Here is a 25,032-nt window from a genome sequence, read left to right on the forward strand (position 1 = left end):
GGCTCTTCGTTTTGAGCCATCAAGAGGATGCCTCCACTTGTTGCGTCATCCAAGGCCAGTTGATGGTTTCTTCCACCTTTTCCTCGGCTCGACAATCTCTCGCATAGTGACCCATTCTGCCTCAATTGTAACATCTGTTAGAGTTACAATTATTTGCATAGTGGTCATATTTCTGACATTTAAAGCACTAGATGTTGGAATTGTATCCTTGATCGTGTCCTTGATTGCGTCCTCTTCCACACCAATTTGCTTTGCTCGACAGTCTGTTCTCCTGGTAGTTTTCTTCGTAACTATTGCCTTGACCACCTCGACCATTCCCGCGGCTTCCACGATCTCTACCTCGAAAATTTTGTGAGTAGAGAACTTTTCCATCCTTTATTGTTGCCTTCATCTGAAGCGCTTGATTGAGTGACTCCTCCTTCTTTTTCTTGCGTTGCTCGTGTGCCTCGAGAGAACCGGCAAGCTCATCGACTGTGAACTTCATCAGGTCCTTCGACTCTTCTATGGCACATACAACATTCTCAAAGTTGTCTGTTAGCGACCTCAAGATTTTCTCCACGACCCGCGTCTCGAGTAACATTTCTCCGTTTCGATTTAGCTGATTCGCCACGGTTTGTACACGTGTAATATAGTCAGATACATTTTCTGATTCTTTCATCTGCATGCTCTCTAACTCATCACGCAGAGTCTGGAGACGCACCTGCTTGACTCGGTCGGTTCTTTTGAACACCTTTTCTAGAGTGTCCCACGCTTCTTTTGAAGTAGTTGCCCTTGCAATCTTGTCAAAGCCCGACTCGTCAACAGCTCGGAACAGCATGTATAATGCTGCCTTATCCTTTGATCGTGCTTCCTTTAGCGCCTTGTTTTGGGCTGTCGTATAACCCGTGGTATCCTTCGATTCTTCGAAACCTTCTTCGATCACCTCCCATGCGTCTTGTGAACCAAGAAGAGCTTTCATTTGGATGCTCCAATTCTCGTAGTTCGTCTTTGTCGATCGTGGTAGCGGCATTTGTCCTATCATGTTCGCCATTGGCTCTGATACCAATTTGTAGAAAATAAATTCGCTCTGATACCGATTTGTAGAAATTAAAAGCCGCTTCGATACCAATTTGTAAAAAATAGACGCTCGCTCTGAAACTAACTCGTTTAGATAACTCTCACGAAACTTTAGAGGGGTGTCAGGGAGGGGAGACAAATAAATTCTCAAAAGCCTTTTTTCTATTACACTTTATGTTCTGCTTCTCTATATGTTCTGCTTCTCTAACTCTTTCTGGTTCTCTGCTTTTACCACCATAAGTAAAGCCTTTTTTTCTAGATTTTAATAAGGCTCAAATTAGTCATTAACTGCCCCATAATTTTTCTCCCATAACCCACTTTCTTTTTCTAAATTACTCAGGGCTTTTGACAGAATTTAAAACCAAAAGTTCATAATTACTTTTCTTTTTTTCTCTCTCCCTAAGTTTATTTCCAACACTTGGTTGGTAGGATGATTGCAATGAGAGATTGATTCACTCTTGCTGAGCACCACTGCTCACAACAGAGAAAATGGCTCTCACACACTGTTATCAAAATAACTAACTATGTTAACGATACCAAAATGGTACGGAGCAATTAATGGTGAGTCCAATCAGTCCCAAACTAAATTGAATAAGAAATCTTTGTATCCTTAGTGTTGAATGTATTTGAAGCCAAATCAAGTGTTAGTTGTTGGATTTCGATAATCGGCCCGAAAAAACATCGAGAGGATATTGTCGACAGGAGGTTGTTGGAAGAAAGATAAAATGCGTAAAATAAGAGAGAGAGAAGGACTGAAAGTTTGACTGCTCTTCAAAATCCGGATGTAAAATCTTGTAAACAGATTTCCTATTTAAATACAACCTATCCTAAAAATGGGTGTGGCCAACTGAATCTGTGCCACTTCCTAGAAAATTGACGTCTAAGAATTCGCTAATCCATTCGACGTGTTTGTCAAATGGTCAAAGGGAAATTAAANTGTTATCAAAATAACTAACTATGTTAACGATACCAAAATGGTACGGAGCAATTAATGGTGAGTCCAATCAGTCCCAAACTAAATTGAATAAGAAATCTTTGTATCCTTAGTGTTGAATGTATTTGAAGCCAAATCAAGTGTTAGTTGTTGGATTTCGATAATCGGCCCGAAAAAACATCGAGAGGATATTGTCGACAGGAGGTTGTTGGAAGAAAGATAAAATGCGTAAAATAAGAGAGAGAGAAGGACTGAAAGTTTGACTGCTCTTCAAAATCCGGATGTAAAATCTTGTAAACAGATTTCCTGAGAGAAGGACTGAAAGTTTGACTGCTCTTCAAAATCCGGATGTAAAATCTTGTAAACAGATTTCCTATTTAAATACAACCTATCCTAAAAATGGGTGAAAATCCGGATGTAAAATCTTGTAAACAGATTTCCTATTTAAATACAACCTATCCTAAAAATGGGTGTGGCCAACTGAATCTGTGCCACTTCCTAGAAAATTGACGTCTAAGAATTCGCTAATCCATTCGACGTGTTTGTCAAATGGTCAAAGGGAAATTAAATGTAAACGTGTGAATCTAAATAAGGAAAAAACAAAGGCTAAAAATGGGTGTGGCCAACTGAATCTGTGCCACTTCCTAGAAAATTGACGTCTAAGAATTCGCTAATCCATTCGACGTGTTTGTCAAATGGTCAAAGGGAAATTAAATGTAAACGTGTGAATCTAAATAAGGAAAAAACAAAGGTTAAAAATGGGTGTGGCCAACTGAATCTGTGCCACTTCCTAGAAAATTGACGTCTAAGAATTCGCTAATCCATTCGACGTGTTTGTCAAATGGTCAAAGGGAAATTAAATGTAAACGTGTGAATCTAAATAAGGAAAAAAAACAAAGGCTAAAAATGGGTGTGGCCAACTGAATCTGTGCCACTTCCTAAATCTAAATAAGGAAAAAACAAAGGCTAAAAATGGGTGTGGCCAACTGAATCTGTGCCACTTAATTCGCTAATCCATTCGACGTGTTTGTCAAATGGTCAAACGGAAATTAAATGTAAACATGTGAATCTAAATAAGGAAAAAACAAAGGTTTTATCTAACAATCTCCTCCTAAAACCTGTGTTATATCTGCCTTATTTCGTTTCGTTTGAACTCCGTTTTGAGCCCTATGGCTCGGTGTCCCTGGCGGCATGTCCTCCAGACTCCACGTCTTGTTCGGCCGCCTCTTCTTCGAGTTGGCACGCCGCCAGTCCAGGTGGTTCACCTCTTCCTAATAGGTCTTCCATCTTCCGATACCTGGCCGAGAAGTTGACTGGTTGCTCTATCTCTAGCTTTAGGATGTAAAGGCAGTTTGTCGTGCACCGAACTTGCGTGAGCAACCGTCGTCGATCATCGCGGATCCTAAGTAGCCCGCGTTTGATGGAAATGTGGCAGCCGGCCTTATCGAGTTGACCCAGGCTCACAATATTAGCCTTGAGTCTCGGGATGAAGTAGACGCCGGTCAGCTTGTGATGATTGCCTCCCTTGTCGACGAATAGGATGGTGCCGTGCCCTTCGATCTCGACGACGGAGCCATCGCCGAATTTCACCGTCCCGCGAATCCCCACTTCCTAAGTCTAAATAAGGAAAAAACAAAGGCTAAAAATGGGTGTGGCCAACTGAATCTGTGCCACTTAATTCGCTAATCCATTCGACGTGTTTGTCAAATGGTCAAAGGGAAATTAAATGTAAACATGTGAATCTAAATAAGGAAAAAACAAAGGCTAAAAATGGGTGTGGCCAACTGAATCTGTGCCACTTCCTAGAAAATTGACGTCTAAGAATTCGCTAATCCATTCGACGTGTTTGTCAAATGGTCAAAGGGAAATTAAATGTAAACGTGTGAATCTAAATAAGGAAAAAACAAAGGCTAAAAATGGGTGTGGCCAACTGAATCTGTGCCACTTCCTAGAAAATTGACGTCTAAGAATTCGCTAATCCATTCGACGTGTTTGTCAAATGGTCAAAGGGAAATTAAATGTAAACGTGTGAATCTAAATAAGGAAAAAACAAAGGCTAAAAATGGGTGTGGCCAACTGAATCTGTGCCACTTAATTCGCTAATCCATTCGACGTGTTTGTCAAATGGTCAAAGGGAAATTAAATGTAAACATGTGAATCTAAATAAGGAAAAAACAAAGGTTTTATCTAACAATCTCCTCCTAAAACCTGTGTTATATCTGCCTTATTTCGTTTCGTTTGAACTCCGTTTTGAGCCCTATGGCTCGGTGTCCCTGGCGGCATGTCCTCCAGACTCCACGTCTTGTTCGGCCGCCTCTTCTTCGAGTTGGCACGCCGCCAGTCCAGGTGGTTCACCTCTTCCTAATAGGTCTTCCATCTTCCGTGGTTGCTCTATCTCTAGCTTTAGGATGTCCCTATGGCTCGGTGTCCCTGGCGGCATGTCCTCCAGACTCCACGTCTTGTTCGGCCGCCTCTTCTTTGAGTTGGCACGCCGCCAGTCCAGGTGGTTCACCTCTTCCTAATAGGTCTTCCATCTTCCGATACCTGGCCGAGAAGTTGACTGGTTGCTCTATCTCTAGCTTTAGGATGTAAAGGCAGTTTGTCGTGCACCGAACTTGCGTGAGCAACCGTCGTCGATCATCGCGGATCCTAAGTAGCCCGCGTTTGATGGAAATGTGGCAGCCGGCCTTATCGAGTTGACCCAGGCTCACAATATTAGCCTTGAGTCTCAGGATGAAGTAGACGCCGGTCAGCTTGTGATGATTGCCTCCCTTGTCGACGAATAGGATGGTGCCGTGCCCTTCGATCTCGACGACGGAGCCATCGCCGAATTTCACCGTCCCGCGAATCCCCACTTCCTAAATCTAAATAAGGAAAAAACAAAGGTTTTATCTAACAATCTCCTCCTAAAACCTGTGTTATATCTGCCTTATTTCGTTTCGTTTGAACTCCGTTTTGAGCCCTATGGCTCGGTGTCCCTGGCGGCATGTCCTCCAGACTCCACGTCTTGTTCGGCCGCCTCTTCTTCGAGTTGGCACGCCGCCAGTCCAGGTGGTTCACCTCTTCCTAATAGGTCTTCCATCTTCCGATACCTGGCCGAGAAGTTGACTGGTTGCTCTATCTCTAGCTTTAGGATGTAAAGGCAGTTTGTCGTGCACCGAACTTGCGTGAGCAACCGTCGTCGATCATCGCGGATCCTAAGTAGCCCGCGTTTGATGGAAATGTGGCAGCCGGCCTTATCGAGTTGACCCAGGCTCACAATATTAGCCTTGAGTCTCGGGATGAAGTAGTAAATAAGGAAAAAACAATGATTGCCTCCCTTGTCGACGAATAGGATGGTGCCGTGCCCTTCGATCTCGACGACGGAGCCATCGCCGAATTTCACCGTCCCGCGAATCCCCACTTCCTAAATCTAAATAAGGAAAAAACAAAGGCTAAAAATGGGTGTGGCCAACTGAATCTGTGCCACTTAATTCGCTAATCCATTCGACGTGTTTGTCAAATGGTCAAAGGGAAATTAAATGTAAACATGTGAATCTAAATAAGGAAAAAACAAAGGCTAAAAATGGGTGTGGCCAACTGAATCTGTGCCACTTAATTCGCTAATCCATTCGACGTGTTTGTCAAATGGTCAAAGGGAAATTAAATGTAAACATGTGAATCTAAATAAGGAAAAAACAAAGGCTAAAAATGGGTGTGGCCAACTGAATCTGTGCCACTTAATTCGCTAATCCATTCGACGTGTTTGTCAAATGGTCAAAGGGAAATTAAATGTAAACATGTGAATCTAAATAAGGAAAAAACAAAGGCTAAAAATGGGTGTGGCCAACTGAATCTGTGCCACTTAATTCGCTAATCCATTCGACGTGTTTGTCAAATGGTCAAAGGGAAATTAAATGTAAACATGTGAATCTAAATAAGGATAAAACCTTGTCAAATGGTCAAAGGGAAATTAAATGTAAACATGTGAATCTAAATAAGGAAAAAACAAAGGTTTTATCTAACAATCTCCTCCTAAAACCTGTGTTATATCTGCCTTATTTCGTTTCGTTTGAACTCCGTTTTGAGCCCTATGGCTCGGTGTCCCTGGCGGCATGTCCTCCAGACTCCACGTCTTGTTCGGCCGCCTCTTCTTCGAGTTGGCACGCCGCCAGTCCAGGTGGTTCACCTCTTCCTAATAGGTCTTCCATCTTCCGATACCTGGCCGAGAAGTTGACTGGTTGCTCTATCTCTAGCTTTAGGATGTAAAGGCAGTTTGTCGTGCACCGAACTTGCGTGAGCAACCGTCGTCGATCATCGCGGATCCTAAGTAGCCCGCGTTTGATGGAAATGTGGCAGCCGGCCTTATCGAGTTGACCCAGGCTCACAATATTAGCCTTGAGTCTCGGGATGAAGTAGACGCCGGTCAGCTTGTGATGATTGCCTCCCTTGTCGACGAATAGGATGGTGCCGTGCCCTTCGATCTCGACGACGGAGCCATCGCCGAATTTCACCGTCCCGCGAATCCCCGAGTCAAGCTCGGAGAACGCAGACTTGGCCCCGGTCATATGGTTTGTTGCCCCCGTGTCGAGGACCCATCGTCGGTGCTCTTGCTGCTCGCCTCTTTCACCGATTTGAGCGAGCACTCGCTCCTCCTTTAGTCGAATTGGCTCCCCAGGTGCATTTGTTATGCACAGTTGGAGTTCTTCCTCGGGTTCGACGCTCACCGGAGCAGTTATGCCGTCGTCGATTACCTCTGTGAACTTGGGGAGCTCTTCCTCGGGTTTGACGCCAGGTAGGACTGATGCAGTCACCATGAAAAGGGTCGACGAGGATGAGCCGACCCTTTTCGGCCGTCTCCTTGTTCCTGAGCTAGCTCCAGCACAATTCTTGCTCAGGTGACCTCTCTTCCCACAGTACGAGCACTGGATTGGCCCGTCATCAGTCGACTCCTCCTTCTTTTGATCCGCCTCTTTCCTGTACATGCGCCATCGAGATTTCCACGGCTTCTTACCGCCTTTGCGGCTGGAGGGCTCATTGCTCTCGCCGGTGTCGTCACGGAGCTTTAGGCGTGCAAGCCATTCCTCCTCAGTGAGGAGTGTCGGTTGACGCGCATCAACAAGGCCCACTCGTTGTAGTTGGACCCCACGATGTGCTTATTTTCGCCCTTTGCATTTTCTTCTACTCGAACCTGAGACCTGAGTGTTGTTAGGTCGACACTCTGACCACTTGAGCTATTCAACTTGAATGTTGATAGGTTGGCTCTTCTGTGATGGTATACTACCGATCGCTTCAACTTGGCTCTGATACTACTTGTTGGATTTCGATAATCGGCCAGGGAAAACACCGAGAGGATATTGTCGACAGGAGGTTGTTGGAAGAAAGATAAAATGCGTAAAATAAGAGAGAGAGAAGGACTGAAAGTTTGACTGCTCTTCAAAATCCGGATGTAAAATCTTGTAAACAGATTTCCTATTTAAATACAACCTATCCTAAAAATGGGTGGAGAGTGGCCAATTGAATCTGTGCCACTTCCTAGAAAATTGACGTCTAAGAATTCGCTAATCCATTCGACGTGTTTGTCAAATGGTCAAAGGGAAATTAAATGTAAACGTGTGAATCTAAATAAGGAAAAAACAAAGGTTTTATCTAACATTAGTATTGGTAGATTTAAGTGATTTGGTTGTAACTGCCCAAGCTCACCGCTAGCAGATATTGTCCACTTTGGGCTTTTCTTTCAGGGATTTCCCTCAAGGTTTTTAAAACGTGTCTGTTAGTGAAAGGTTTTCACACCCTTATAAAGAATGCTTAGTTCTCCTCCCCAACCGTTGTAGGATCTCACAATCCACCCCTCTTCGGGGTCCAGCGTCCTCGCTAGCACTCGTTCTCTTCTCCAATCAATGTGAGACCTCCAATCTACCCTCTTCGGGGCCCAGTGTCCTTGTTGGCACACCGCCTCATGTTCGCCCCCCTTTGGGGCTCAGTCTCCTTGCTGGCACTTTGTCCGGTGTTTGGCTCTGATACCATTGTAACGGTCCAAGTCCACCGCTAGCAGATATTGTCCTCTTTGGGCTTTCCCTTTCGGACTTCCCCTCAAGGTTTTTAAAACGCGTCTGCAAGGGAGAGATCTACACCCTTATAAAGAATGCTTCGTTCTTCTCTCCAACCGATGTGGATCTCACATTAGTGTTTGAGTTTAATTAAGTCAAAGGGAAACAAGAATTTGGTGGGTTGTGTGGTCTCTCCATTTTTGTTATGTTATTTTGGTCTTCCATGGTCATCAGGAAGCATGAGAGATTTTAAAAAAGTTCTCTTTGGATCATCTTAATGAATTTGATTAGTAAAAACACTCTTCCATTTGGCCAGTAGTTGTCTGCTAGTTTTCCCTGGAATCTAAGACTCTTTGGTATAAGATTATTGTTAGTATGCATATCTTCTGGTTTTGAGGTCACATCGATTTTTCTTTTGAGAATGGAGCTCGTGTTAACTTCTGGGGAGGATCGATTGATTCTGGTCGTTAACACCGTATATACCATCTAGAAGTTTATTATGTTCTTCTTCGTCTGGTTGTGTATTATCTATAAGGAGCAGATTAAATACTATAGGATTGTGTTTTGTGGATTTTTTTTTCTCAACATGGATTGGATAAAGCTATAGCTCATCTTAAAGAGTTTCTTGAGCTAGTAGTTGCAAGGATACCTCCTCATGGGAACTGCCACTTTGACAAACGACATGGAATATTTTAGAGGGGCAAAAATAGACATAGTATGACCTAGAATCTTATGCTGGGTCGTCTCAGTTTTATATATATATATATATATATATGCAAGCATTCGATTTATCAGTATATCATGTTAACTTGATCCCACATCGAAACACTCTTTATAAGGGCCTCTCCCTAGCAGATGCGTTATAAAATCGTGAAACTNTTGGCCAGTAGTTGTCTGCTAGTTTTCCCTGGAATCTAAGACTCTTTGGTATAAGATTATTGTTAGTATGCATATCTTCTGGTTTTGAGGTCACATCGATTTTTCTTTTGAGAATGGAGCTCGTGTTAACTTCTGGGGAGGATCGATTGATTCTGGTCGTTAACACCGTATATACCATCTAGAAGTTTATTATGTTCTTCTTCGTCTGGTTGTGTATTATCTATAAGGAGCAGATTAAATACTATAGGATTGTGTTTTGTGGATTTTTTTTTCTCAACATGGATTGGATAAAGCTATAGCTCATCTTAAAGAGTTTCTTGAGCTAGTAGTTGCAAGGATACCTCCTCATGGGAACTGCCACTTTGACAAACGACATGGAATATTTTAGAGGGGCAAAAATAGACATAGTATGACCTAGAATCTTATGCTGGGTCGTCTCAGTTTTATATATATATATATATATATNAGGTAAGTGAAGAGTATACATAAACATACCCTATAGCCCATGTGGGTTGCTGCTGAAGGTAAACAACAGAATAGATCTGAAACATTATTATATGATATGTTTATAATAATTGTGTAATATAATTATATATGGAACTGGTAATCTAAGTTTGTAGAAACAATAAATAAGAGATGCATATACTTTCATGTAGAGATCCCTTCAAAGTGATGCTCACAAGCGTGTTATGTTAGTACTAAATTCTTGTCTTTTCAATTTCGTGTCTAAGGAGTCAATAACTTTTTTATTATGGGTAATATATTCATAAAGTTATTGAAATGGGTCTGGAAATTTAATGGGAGTAAAATAGATTTTAGAGTGATAAAATAAGATAATTAATTTTTTTTTTAATTAAGTCTTAAAATTTTAATTCTCCAATAAAATTTTAATTGACTTTTATCTCCTAATTTTTTCATCCAAGACTTACTGGCCATTATCATTTGGGATTTCATTGGGCTGGAAAAGGAGATAAAAATCCTCCAATGTCTCACTTCGATTATGCAACGAACTCCAACAAGCGATGACGAGCAACAATGGTTCTCTACCCTCGATGACTCGAGTTCCCCTACCCAACTAGTGATTGTGGCAATCCATCTTAAATGACGACGACACTATGATACATTTCTTGTTAGTTCAACATTGTCGCCTAGGATGCATACTCTAAACCGTCTCTTGAATTTGAATGCCCATAGCTCGTAGAGGTCAGATCAATAAGTTCAACAGAATTGGAGTATGATAAACGCAAGTTTTTTCAAGGAGTTCCAGTGAATAAGGATTCATTTTATTTACTTATGAACTCGTTAGACTGTCCTTTATTTATTCTTTCTATTCTTTTGTTGAGGTTGAGGCTAGGAATAAAGAGAGAAAATTGAAAGATTTAGAAGAATTGGGAGAAATCTTACCTATTTGAAATCTAACCTTTTATTGAATAATGAATTCTTAACGAGAGAAAACTGGAAATAAAGAGAGAAAATTGGAAAGATCTCACATTCTATGGAAGAATGAATTCTTAAAGAGAGAAAATTGGAAAGATCTCACATTCTATGGAAGAATGAATTCTTAAAGAGAGAAAATTGGAAAGATCTCACGTTCTATTCAAGAATGAATTCCTCACATTAAAACGGGAAAGATTAGAAAAATTGGGAGAAATATCACATTCTATTGAAGAACGAAATTGTGGAAGAAATCTCTAGTTGAAGAATGAAATTGTGGGAGAGAAATCTTAGAAATCTCACATTGAAGAATGAAATTGTGGGGGAGAAATCTGTGACTCCTGGCATGCACATGAAGCTGCAACTATGAATTCTGCCTCTGTGGAAGATAGACTTACTATTGGTTGTTTCTTTGATGACCATGATACTGCTCCAGAACTCAATAAGAACACATAGCTTGAAGTACTTTTTCTCTCATCCAAATCTCCAGCGTAATCATTGTCTGTGTATGCAACAAAATCATCATCTCCTCCTTTTCGATAGAAAATTCCAAACCCAGTTGTTCCCTTCAAATAACGCAGTACCCTTTTTCCTGCCTGTAAATGAAGCTGAGTGGGATTCTCCATATATCTACTAATCAGACTCACTACAAACATTATGTCTGGTTGAGTTGCTTTGAGATAATTAAGACTGCCTACAACTTGCTTATAGTAGGTTTTGTCCATGTTTATTCCATCTTCATCTTTCATAGGTTTGCATCCAGGGACAATAGGATTATGAACAGAATTACTTTTGTCCATTCCAAACCGTTTCAACACCTCCAAAGCATACTTCTTCTGACTTATAAAAATACCACTAGATTTTTGTAAGACTTCAAGGCCAAGAAAATACCTCATTTTACCAAGATCTGTCATGTCAAACTCATTTTTCATGGAGTTTTTAAACTCAGTAAACATCAATTTATCATTTCCAGTAAACATGATATCATCGACATAGAGACTTACAATTAATACTTTGGCTTCTTTTCCTCTCTTAATGAACAAAGTATGCTCATAGTCACACTTCTCAAAACCTTCCTTCATAAAATAGGCTTCTATACGGCTGTATCAAGCACATGGAGCTTGCTTAAGCCCATAAAGTGCCTTCTTTAACTTGTAAACCTTCTGCTCATGTCCCTTTTGCACATATCCACAAGGTTGCTCCACAAAGACCTCTTCATTCAAATCACCATGTAGAAATGCAGATTTCACATCCAGCTGATAGATGGACCAGCCTCTTTGAGCTGCAAGTGCTACCACCAAACGACTTGTCTCCATGCGCACAACAGGTGCAAATACTTCAGTATAGTCTACCCCTTGTATTTGTCGACTTCTCCATTTTCATTGAATATCGTCTTATAAATCCATTTTACTCCAACCTTCTTTCTGCCCTCAGGTAACTCCATCAATTCCCATGTGTCATTTCTATTTATTGCTTCCATTTCCAAATCCATGGCTTGCCTCCATTTCTCACTCTTCAATACGTCTTCAAAGTTTACCGGATCAGTAGTGGTAGACATGGCAAAGTGAGCTTCATTATCTTCTTCAGAAAGATCTTCTCCTGTTGCATAGTCTTTCATCTAGACTGGTAGTCTCCTATTCCTCCCCTTATTCGAGCTAAGGGAGTTTGCTTCAGCTGGAGAAGGAGAGCTTGCTTCAGCCAAAGAGCCAGAGGAAATATTTTCCTCTGCAGTATTTTCCTCTACAGCTTCTATATTAGATTCGCTCCCTTCTTCATTTTCATCAAACATATCTGCTGTCTCCTCTTGATCACCCCATTCCAGATCGCACATAATGGATTTTTCATAGGTCTTATCGTCCCAACTCTTATCTTCCTCAAATACAACATCCCTACCGTTGGGTTTTATGTCATAAAACTCATAGTTTGTAAACAAAAACATATTCTATTTTCAATGAAGTTATTATTGTTGTTTATTCAGTAAAGATTGTTATTGAATAAAGTGAACTTTATGATCATTAATCTAAATTCAATAAACTAAGAACACTCTGGCTATAGTATGATTACTTGAACTATATGTAGAGACATAAGAGTGGATCAAGTTCAAGTATATAGTCAAAATGATCTATAGTATAAGGATAAGGCTGAGTACCTTATTCTGGGGACATTATGGATGCGGCCCACTTTTGTATATGATATAAACAATGTGATCACTAAATCGTACATGTGGAGACATGTGAGTGGGGGCGTCTTATGCAATGAGTATTGCATAAGATCGGACCATGAAGAAAATCACTCTCACGTTATAATGTCGTTTACTATTGAGACTGATTTTCTTTTCATTCGATGACCTAGGTAACTCGATCTTAATCCTGAGCTAACCATGAACTCTTGTTCATTCAGAATTATCCTTAGATTTGCATGGGTGAGAGTGGCTCGAGTTCGCCGACTCAATAGGCCTCCCATTTCAGGGGTAAGACTGGGTGAATAGCTGGGGACGTGGGGTGCAAGATGGAATTCGCTCCTACCCACTTTTAGGGATAGAAGAGAGGTAGTTCCCTTAAATACTGACTCTAGGTCTTGAACAAGGGGCCCCACTCACCATTGGCCTGAGAGGGATTCGGTTTACTGGTTGGACCACAAACCAATTGTTCATAAGAGGATCAGTGGGACATAAGGAACAAGAAGTAACTTCAGGGGTAAAATGGCTAATTGACCCAGCTCCAGTTACGAACAACCTGTGAAGGATCGACTTGGTTATATCAAATGGACAGAAATATATCTATAGTGAGGGAGTGCAACTACTAGGCTATAGTGGAGTGTCCTAGTAGTTAACGAGTGTTGTTGATTAACAAGGTTAATCTTGGATCGTTGGAGCCCATGATCTATAGGTCCATTAGATCCCTCTGCTAGCTCATCGGACTAAACAATAGAACAGTGTGACGAGTGAGTTCGAAGTGTTCGAACTCAAATTAGGAAATATGCGCTACATATATACAATATATTTAACCGCATTTTTGTTTTATTTACGAATTAAACAAAAAGAGAGAATTTGAGATATTTAAATAATATTTAAATATTTTAATCAAATATATGTCGGAATGGATTGGGATTGGCTTTTTGAATTAATATTAAATATTACTTAAATAGTTTAATTAATCATTTAATATTACTTTAATTTGAAATTAATTATTCAAATTAATTGTTGAATTAAAATGAAGAAAGTCAAAATGTTACTTCATTTAATGGAAAAATCCATGGTAGTGGAATTTTGAGGTGTCAAAATTTGGTTTAACCAAACTTGCATGCTTGACAAATAAACCCCACAAATTTCAGTGAAATTTTGAGTGTTAAAATTTGGTTAACTCAAATGTGCATGCTTGCCCCATAATCCCAAACATTTGAGTGAAATTTTGAGTGTCAAAATTTGGTGATCTCAAATTTGCATGAACATGCAAACATGACTCTTTATATAGAGTGATCATGGTACATGGAAGGTCTTCTTGGGGAAAAACCTTGAGAAAAATCTCTCACAAACACTCTTTTCATATATACAAAATCCCCCCCAAGTTTAGTCACTTACCGGATTCCACAATCCCGTTCTAAGGCCAGAGGATAGTGGAGAAGACACTAGTGGTGGTTCGAAACCGGTTCGTGAGGAAAAAGAAATTTGAACTACAAAAGGTTAGTATTCAAACTCATTAAGTTTTAATACTTATGAACATGCTAGTTATTTACTATAATTGATGTTCTAAAAGTGCCTAAGATCCAAATTGCTTCCGCATGTGTTATATTAACACCATCAATTGGTATCAGAGCATGTTTTGGGCACTTTATTTACATTAATTTGATCATGGTGGGTACCATTTTATGAATGAAATTTTGTAGTTGCTAAAGTGGATGGTTTTGGTTTTGGCATTTTTTTTATGCTTCCATTTGATACAATTATTGTAATAAGCCTAATGTGTTTGAGCTTTAACGAATGAAGAAAGGTCTGTAATTTTTATGGAGTCATTAGAGTCTATTTTAGGTTGTAATTGATCGAAAATGGAAGAGATAGCAAGCTGAACCAAAGAAGATGGAAGAGGCGGTTCGGATGTTTTTTCTGCCATTGGGGTTCGGTTCAACGTTTTTAAGAGTTGGTTCGCCCAGTTCGTGACCCTCGGGAGTGGCTCAAGTTATTTTTAATTATTAATGTAATAATTTAGTTAATTGCTTGCTTTAAAATGCCAAAACCAACCCACTTTAGTGTGTTTAATTAATTATGCATTATGAATGTATGTTTTAATTAAATAGAAAATGTATATGCATAAAGTATGTCATATAGATTTAAAATCCCACCATACGCTAAGCATGTTTCATGCATTCCAAGTATGTTATAAGTGTTATAATGTATAGTATGCATGTTTAGAGTTCCATAAATGATAGATATAAATTGTTATTTTATTGCATGGAATGGATGATTATATAAGTGTTATGTAAAGCATATTAGATGCATGTTATAGGTTATTTTCAACGTCATAAAACGAGATAGACGCTAAAATCTATAATAAAGATAAGTGCATGCTCACTTAGGGTTAAGAACCAAGCACAATCAATTTTAATAGTTAAAATAGGTCGATGTCTTGTAAAATTGTGCTTATAAGAAAGTTCACCTGACACGATCTTGTCTAAGGCTGAAGGTACTTAAGTTGACGGTTTACGGAACACCTACTACCTGGAGATCGGACCAGTACTTGAGCTTAGTTAGCCCAGTTTTATGAGCATGCTTGAGTGATGTAAGTTTTGGAAAAATCACCTAGACTTAGGTTATATTTAATTAGCCGGAATATACCTAAGTAATGAGTCTACCCAACCGTCTAAAATACTTAGTGGGAGGAAAAAGATATATGAGATACATCGTTTTCCTTTTCATGCTCTCTGAAAAATTCACACCGTGAGATTCATGCTCGGCCTCATGTCGCCCTGGGAGTGTCCTCCATTCGGAAGATATTTGCATGAGTCAATAACAAGGTGAATAGAGAAAGTATTTATAGTAAGTGGGAGAAGGAAGTATATCAACACGTCCTATGGTCTCCACCACTAGGTTGCACCGTGAGATTCCCATGTTCCGCCTGCATGTTGCCCTAGAGCAACTACCCATTCGGAGGGTCGTAACATGGGAGTCGAAACAACGCAAACTCCAGAATGGATAGGATTTCTTAGGTCCATTCCCAACTTTGGCTTTTTCATTCGATAGTGTTGTTGGGACCGATCTCTAAGGTCTGAAATTGGTGGGTCACACTTGCGAAGAATTACTAAGAGTTAGTATATTTTTGACCAAAATAGCGATAACTAAAACACAATAGGAACAAGAGTTATTCTGGGATTAGTGTTTAAGTCAAGAATGTCTTGGTTTAGTGAATGAGTGATTGACTGTCCCTTGGTAGCAGTTGCCTTAACTCAAAGTATCGTTGCAAATTAATAATTTTTGGGTACATTATTACATTTGCTAAAACTGATTGGATTAAACAGGATTAAGTCAAATTACTAATATAATTTTCTTTATATCACAGCATGACAAACTCATTAGTACAATTACTCGCTTTTGAGAAATTAAACGGCGACAATTACGCAACTTGGAAATCAAACCTAAACACAATACTTATAATTGATGATTTAAGGTTTGTTTTAACTGAGGAATGTCCTCCAAACCCCAGCTCAAATGCAAACCGAACAGTTCGGGATGCATATGACAGAGGGATAAAGGCAAATGACAAAGCTCGAGTGTACATTCTAGCCAGCATATCTGATGTTTTGGCTAAGAAACACGATGTTATGGGTACTGCTAAAAAGATTATGGAATCTCTAAAAGGGATGTTTGGACAACCGTCCTTCTCCCTTAGACATGAAGCCATAAAATACATTTACAACTGCCGTATGAAAGAAGGGACCTCAGTTAGAGAACATGTCCTGGACATGATGGTCCATTTCAATGTGGCAGAAGAAAATGAAGCTGTCATTGATAAGAAGAGTCAAGTCAGTTTTATCATGAAGTCTCTTCCGAAGAGCTTCTTCCAGTTCCGCACAAATGTGGTGATGAACAAAATAGAATATAACTTGACTGCTTTTCTCAATGAGCTAAGACTTATCAGTCCCTCTTAACGAACAAAGGACAAACAGGAGAAGCAAATGTTGCTATCTCCAAGAAATTACTACGAGGATTGTCCTCCAAAAATAAATCTGGACCTTCAACTTCTAAAAGTGTTTTGATGAAGAAGAAGGGTAAAGGGAAAAATAAGATTCCTACTAACCGCAAACACAACGTTCAAAAAGCAGATAAAGGAAAATGTTTCCATTGCAACGAAAATGGGCACTGGAAGAGAAACTGCCCAAAATATCTTGTAGAAAAGAAAGCCGAAAAGACACAACAAGGTAAATATGAGTTACTTGTTGTAAAAATATGTTTAGTAGAGTATGATAACTCAACTTGGATACTAGATTCAGGGGCCACTAATCATATTTGTTCTTTTTACTATGAAACTAGCTCCTGTAGAATGCTTGTGGATGGCGAGATAACACTCAAAGTTGGAACAGGAGAGGTTGTCTCAGCAAGATCAGTAGAAAATTTAAAGTTGTTTTTTGGAGATAGATTCATTATATTAGATAATGTACTTTTTGTTCCAGGAATGAAAAGAAATCTAATATTTATCTCTTATTTATTAGAACAATTGTATAAAGTATCTTTTGAAATTAATGAAGTGTTCATTTGCAAAAAAGGTATTTATATTTGTTCGGCAAAACTAGACAACAACTTATATATGTTAAAACCGAGCAAAACAAAAGCTATTTTCAATACCGAGATGTTCAAAACAGCTGAAACTCAAAATAAACGACAAAAGATTTCTCCTAATATCTACCTTTGGCACTTAAGACTATGCCACATTAATCTCAATAGGATTGAGAGATTGATCAAAAGAGGACTTCTAAATGAGTTAGAAGACAACTCTATACCTCCATGTGAGTCTTGTCTTGAGGGTAAAATGACTAAACGATCGTTTTCCGAAAAAGGTTATAGAGCCAAAGAAACCTTAGAACTCGTGCATACAGATCTCTTTGGTCCAATGAATGTCAAAGCACGAGGAGGGTATGAATATTTCATCAGTTTTATTGATAATTATTCAAGGTATGACTATCTTTACCTAATGTGTCACAAGTTTGAAGCTCTTGAAAAATTTAGATAGTATAAGACTAAGGTTGAGAATCTATTAGGTAAAACTATTAAAACACTTTGATCAGATCGAGGAGGAGAGTACATGTACTTAAGATTTCAAAACTATATGATAGAACATGGAATAAGGTCTCAACTCTTAGCCCCTAGTATGCCTCAACAAAATGTTAGGAACAGAGAGAGAAAACTGGAAAGATCAAGAATTGGGAAAAATCTCACATTCTATTGAAGAATGAAATGGGTTATTATATAGCGTTACAAAATATAATCTCACATTCTATTGAAGAATGAAATGGACTATTATATAGCGTTACAAAATATATAAAAAACAAATCAAATCCGATAGGACTAAATCAAATCTAATTCACATAACTAAATCAAATCTAATCAAAATAATTAAGTCAAATCTAAACCAAACCTAACGAGTACCACGATAAGATTGAATTAGCAACTCTTCTAAAGTATTGAATTATAATTCACAAATTTAAATATTTCATGACTTCAACTATTATAAATTATTTTAGGTTTAAAAAATATTTCTAGCATAAAATATTATCATAACACACATGACTAGCATACAAAACCTCAATCACATATCAACAATGAGGGAGTACTTAACTATCCATACAACAAACCATCATCCAATCTAATCTTTAAGACATTCCAACCATAAAATTACTTACTTTATTAGTGAATTCAAATGAAAACACCTTCATTGACATTCATAATTTAAAAGATAATAGTCTACCCAAAGACTAGTCATACTTAACAGCTTTCAGCGCTTGCGGTTCGTCTCGAAATAAACTTAATTTTGCATATTCAAAGCTGTTAAGGAGTTAAGTCAATTAAGTGTGGTAAACGTTGGTCAAAGCCATGAGTGAGGAAGAGAAATAGTGATCTGAAAAAGAGAATGAACAAAAGATAGAGATAGAGATTCAATTATGAAAATGGAGTGTTTATTTGTTATGACGTTAAAATTATTGTGCAATGATCAACGGGAAGGTACGGACCGACGACGTCATCTGCTCAAAAGTAATATATATAGTGATTGCACGACTGAAGCATTAGTAGCAGTTTCAATTCAAGGTGATAATGAAAACACAGTGACTGATGATCGGTGAACGTCGGCGAAATCAACTAGAATTAGTGGCTAGTTGAAATAAAAAGATTTGAGATGGAGTCTTCATTCTTTAGCTCATGATTGAAACTCTTCCATAAAATGGTCGGAATACTCTGATCTAAGTTTCAAAGATAAAATTTTAAGACGACGTAGAAGAGAAAAAAAGTTGAACTTAAGAAAAAAATATAAAAGAAAATAATTAAAAATAAGAAAAAAAGAATAAAAGTCAATAGGGTAAATTATTCTTTTTGACCCAATGGAAGAAAAGAAAAAGGGAGAGGACAGAGGAGCGCTCGAAGAGGAAGGAAACGGTCCGAGTGCTTCGATCTAGCCACAATGAAGCATATTCGAGAGATTTTCTTAGAACTAGATTATGAATTTTTTATATATGGTTGGAGATTTTGCACAAGTTAAGAAAGCAAGAGTTCAATCGGACCAAAAAGTGGCATTACCGCAAGCTTTAAGAAATGGTAAGAACATGAGTTCGAGTAAGGTAAGAAAACTTATCTCCGTTAAAATTAGTCATCATAAATTCGATTCAAAAGAATAAATTATTCTCATGCTCTTTTTTTTGTTTGGAATAAATTTGTTTGCATTCAAAGTTCAAAAGGATGAGACGCTACAATATTCTCGTGTATTTATTTATTATCATATAAAACAAATATTTAATTTGCAAACATTAAACCATCTTCTATTTGAAATTAAGGGAATATTTATTATTCCAACCTTTTAATTTTAACAATATATATGGTATATGTATAGCATTTCACTCAAAACTTGCATCATATTTTAAAGTAGGTATCTGTAAATATATATTTTTAAAAAAAAAACAAAGAAATTAATTATAAATAAATAAAAATAATATTAGCAAATATCGATTTGCAATTTAAGAAAATGATGAACCACCTTCTTCAAACCCAGAGCAGGATTATGAGCACTACTGTTAGGAACTTCAAAGCACTGTAGATATTTAGGTAACCATAGTGATTAGGCCCAAACTTTTGAGAATCTAGAGTAGCTATGGACACCTACTAAGTTAATATGTAATTTATTACTAAAACTGAAAAATATACCTACAAAATGTTTGTACTATTGGTAATACACTAATCTCGATTGTTTGACTAAAACAATGCAACCACTATCCAAACTAAAGAATTTGATTCGAAGCTATCTCCTAGTAGAGAGAACCTCAATTAGTCTTTGTTGTAAGATTTAGTTATAGAAATTTGAATAGTGTTCAGTCACGACTATAAATATCAAACTCTAGAGTATTCATGAGCAAAAAAAAAAGTTTGTTAGAAACTATCTATCAAATGTGTTCCAAAATGAGTCATGAAAAGTGTTTCCTTCCAATCTAGTTCCAATTAAGGATGTCAATGACAAAAAAGTGCAAGCTGCTCGAAGGTTTGCTGTGGAAGAGCATAACAGTAGGCGTGGACATCATTTCATTTACAAGCATGTGGTGAATGGTCTGTCCAACCCCAATATAGATGCTGAGCCCAAATATTATATTATTGTTATAAAAGCTATAAATGACGATGGTATTCCATGGTCATATATTGTAAAGGTGGAGTATTATTGGATTTACAATAGAGTACCCTTTCTCTTTTCCTTTGAAGACGTCCTAAAAAATTTCAACAAGCATTAGACTGCTCTCTCTTTATACTACGCTCTCTCTATATATGAGGGCATTATTGTCTTTTAACTGTGAAAATGACATAGATGACAATAAAATAATCACATAGTTACCTCTATATATATCTATCTCTCTTTTCTTTTCCTTCAAATTTGGTCCAATATTAAAGTACTACCAAGCTTCATTATCTACTAAGAAAGCTTATAAATAAAGAGGACTAATTTATTAGGCAAGTTCTCTAATTTTATTTTGGATATGCTTCTTTATCTTACCACAATTTACTTCGAGTATAAATATTAAAATGATTACTTATTGTTTAAATTAAAATACTTATAATTTCAATGATCATTAGAACCTCATTTATAAAAAATAAATAAAATGATTAGGAATCATATATGTACTAAATCAAAATAAGATTTAGAGAAAGAAGTTATGGTAATTCTTTGTTAAGCTACTTTTTAATCTTAAAAGTAACTTAAAATATCGCAATATTGTGATTCAACGGTGAATTATGAAATTAGGCAAGAATTAAAAAGTAATTAGAAGAAAAATATGTATTCAAATGTGAAGAATTCACAACAACAAGTAGGTAAGATAATTTCAATAATTATATATATCACAAACAATATTTATTAGCATCTTTGTCTTTTTAACTTGTCAAATTTTTAAATATGAATGAACCTTAATTTTGAGTCAGGTGAGTATTATGGATCATAATCGATAGTATCTTGCAAGTAGCTTCGAGGACACAAGAGATCGAATGTTGAATTTCCTTAGAAGGTAACCAAATAACCAGATGATTATTGTTGAATTTCCAAAGAATGCACTATAGGTTCCATTTATATCTAGATTTCATTTATAGATATAAATGGAACCATTAATGTTAAGGATATTTATTAATAAATTATACTTTCCCGTATATATTATATTTGATATTTTATTATAAGGCAAATATCTAATATTTGCATTATTACTATAGATATCTTTCCATTTATTGTTATTTCCATTTATTACTATTTCCATATACTTGTAATTTATTTGATTATAAATAAGATAACTTTTACACCATTTAGGTGTGGTGGATTAATCAAACATTCACATGGTATCAGAGCCATTTTGGTTTAGCAACCCGGATTCTTTCTTTTCAATGGCTTTTGAAATCTTCTACTGTTCTTGTCCACCACCACTGTTGGCTTTGACGCCGCAGGGGCAGTCGTCATGGCTGCCACATGCAGAGCCGATTGATTATTCTTCGGCTCCACCCTTTTGACCTCCAAATCATCCTTCGCCATACTCTGTACATACAACCTCACCTTTTCCAAACATAACCTCTTTCATTTTCTTCCCAATTTTCCCTTCATCCTTCATCCTTCATCCTTCACAAAAACCCTAATCTTAGGATCTTCATCAGCATTCCTCTTCGAAAATATACAGAATCTCAATAAGCCCATCGACCTTCTGTAGAGATTTACCTTTGGAATCTGGGCGCCGCACTGGTATCTTCGCCAACCAAGTTGCCGCCGCCCTTCTCGCCAAAATTGGCTCCTTCGCCCCAATGTGGCGACTCTTCCAGCTGCCCTTCTCGCCAAAATTGGCTCCTTCGCCCAATGTGGCGACTCTTTCGGCTTCAACATTGTCTTTGTCCCTTGCTCTAGGTTTCCCCTTCTACTTCTTGGGGTTAGATATATTCTCACCAGAGCCAAGGCAGCATCGTCGCTAAGCGACAATCCCTCTTCATGGGTTAGACATATTCTCGCCGAAGCCAAGGCAGCATCGCTGCTAAGCAGCAATCCCTCTACAATTTTCGATGGCCAAGAAAGTGTTTCTCTACGCCTCCTCTGAACCAGGTTGTTGACATCTTCACGAAAAGTGTTTCGCAACCTCTTTGAATTTTTCAGATCCAAGCTTCACGTTCGTTCAAATCTGACGCTCAGCTTGCGGTGGGGTGTTAAGGATATTTAGTAATAAATTATACTTTCTCGTATATATTATATTTGATATTTTATTATAAGGCAAATATCTAATATTTGCCTTATTACTATAGATATCTTTCCATTTATTGTTATTTCCATTTATTACTATTTCCATATCCTTGTAATTTATTTGATTATAAATAAGATAACTTTCACACCATTTAGGTGTGGTGGATTAATCAAACATTCACAATTAACTTATATAAAACCCAGATTATACAATTGCATCTTCACTAACAAACTCACCTCAGAGTGATGATCTTCACTGGAGGCTGCAAATTAAGATGCCTTCCTGGATTACTCAAACATGAACTTTTAAGACAAAAGAAGCTATATTCGAGCAAGAAGAATCATGTTCCATGTGTCCGGGATACTAGGAAGACACCAATGCAAGCAATCACAACCACTCGAAGTTCCTTTGATACATTAGTGGGATCTATGAGCCTCATCCCTCAAGGGAAGTAAGATTCGAATTACCATGTTGATCAAATATCTCAAGGCAAGAACATCTATTTAAGATTCGAATCACTCCACAAGCAAGATTGATCATGTCGAGCTTGAATGATTCTACATGCAACCTAAACTATATAGAATAACAAAGAAACTTAGTCGTTGGCTAAATGAAATCATAAATGCTTCTTTTACTACATTTTCCAAGTCTATTTTACAAAGATAACATACATGACTTTGTATAGCTTCCAAATGAAAACTCTTAACCTTGTATGAGGCTTTCCAAGAGTGGTAACTTTCATAATTTATGATCATAATTAACCACTATGTATACTTTATGGTCATAATTTGACACTATGTAAATAAGCCTTAAAATACATTTAAAAACACAATAACTCTATTTTATCATCTATCATAAATTTGTAACTATCTAAGAATAAATGAAGCTCCACTTGAAGTATCTTGAAGTTTTTGTTGAATAAATGAAGATGGATTATCTTAATGTGGCATTAATATTGCATAATTGAGATGTCTTGGTTCAAAAATATCACCTATAAATATATAAAGAATATGCAACGAATCAATTCTAAAATTACCACATCTAATTAAATTATTACATTCCCAATATATAATCATTCAACAAAAGGCCTAAAAATTCACCTATAAATACGTGAAGAATATTCAATGAAGTAATTCAAAAGTTACAACATTCATCCAACCCTCTCTTGCATTTGTAATTCCTACAAAAGAAAAAATAGCATCTTGAAAGTTAGTACCGTTTTAAGATTGTTTGGATAAAGCATAGTGTAACTTCAAATATTTTACTTACATTGAAAAATAATTATTGCATGACGTTGGTGAAACGTTGGTGGAACTTGAAGGTATTAAATCATCTGAAAAATAAAATATAAATTGTGATATAACAATACATAATACATCTTAACAAATAGACAATAAATAGATTTGGAGTTACCTGTTTCAAGAACAAATCTCCAAATCTTCAAGTTGTTGAGGAAGATCTAACGATACTGATTTTCTACCGAACCAATTTTGTGTACATATCAGAGCTTCCACTGTTTTAGGTGTCAAAGAGCTCCTAAAAGAATCAAGAATCCTCCCACCCGTACTAAATGCTGATTCAGAAGATACCGTCGACACTGGAACGACCAAAACATCTTGGGCAATTTTCGATAAAACTCTATACTTAAACTCATTTGTTTTCCACCATGCCAAAACATAAAAATTATCATCAAGTTCTTCACTAGGGTCAGATAAATATCGATCCGCATCATTCTTTAACTCGAGTGAATGTTGCTCTTCTCTCCTTCGTTTGTATCTTGATAATACTAATATTGAACCACTCAAATTCTCTTCATCAATTGTGTCCATCTCCATACTCATGGACTTAGAAGTGAGTCTTAATTCAGATTGATGATGATCTTGAGCATTATCATAAAACTTGTAGTAATAATACAAACGAATTAAATAATTCTTTATGTCATCCACCATCACTTTAGCCATAGCATCTTCGTAAATATTCGAAAAGCAAAATGATATGTAATCACATTTGTAACGAGGATCGAGTACCACTACTATGAATATCAACTTATTAATTCTTTCCACTGAGCCCCAATATTTGTCATACTTAACTTTCATATTTGAACTCATGTTACTCAAAACAGAGTTCACATTTGTATTCCATTGAATTAAAAGTTCTCGAATACCCCAAAGTTCATGAAAATAAGAATTAGAAGTCACATATAAAAAACCACTTACCTTCGCAGTGACATCATAGAAAACGTTCAAAAACTTTACAAACATTGCAACATTTTTCCAATCATTAATGGTTGGTGGCCCTGTTCTTTTGTTTCCATGATCCCCCTCTTTGAAATAATCAACATAATCTAATTCTTCCTCCTCTAATACTTTGAAAGCTTTTTCAAATTTCAAGGCATGATCAAGCATCAAACAAGTGGAATTCCATCGAGTCGCCACATCCAAACAAACAAGTACTTTACATTTAATTTTTTCTTGTTCAACACGATCTTTAAATTTTGTCAATCTCTTAGGAGATGATCTAACATACCTCACGGCATTGCGAACACTAGAAATGAAGTCATACATTTCTTTAAGCCCTTCATTCACAATCAAATTAATTATGTGAGCACAACACCTCATGTGTAATAGTTCTCCATCTAAGACAAATGAATTTCAACTTTTAAACCTTCTCATAATATATGAAATAGCTATATCATTGGAATTTGCATTATCAACTGTGATGGAGAAAACCTTATCGATTCTCCATGCCAATAAA

The 25,032-nt window shown here is 37.3% G+C and overlaps 1 long non-coding RNA gene across 1 annotated transcript; it reads left to right on the forward strand.

Moving 5' to 3' along the window:
• Positions 1–1,999: 1,999 nt before the first annotated feature.
• LOC111439235 lies at positions 2,000–9,587 on the forward strand. The gene is made up of 2 exons (XR_002709776.1): positions 2,000–2,050; positions 9,367–9,587. It is a non-coding gene; the product is annotated as an uncharacterized LOC111439235 (long non-coding RNA).
• Positions 9,588–25,032: the final 15,445 nt, after the last annotated feature.

Source organism: Cucurbita moschata, unplaced genomic scaffold (genome assembly GCF_002738365.1).
Source record: "Cucurbita moschata cultivar Rifu unplaced genomic scaffold, Cmos_1.0 Cmo_Scf00087, whole genome shotgun sequence".
In the NCBI taxonomy this organism is placed as follows: domain Eukaryota; kingdom Viridiplantae; phylum Streptophyta; class Magnoliopsida; order Cucurbitales; family Cucurbitaceae; genus Cucurbita; species Cucurbita moschata.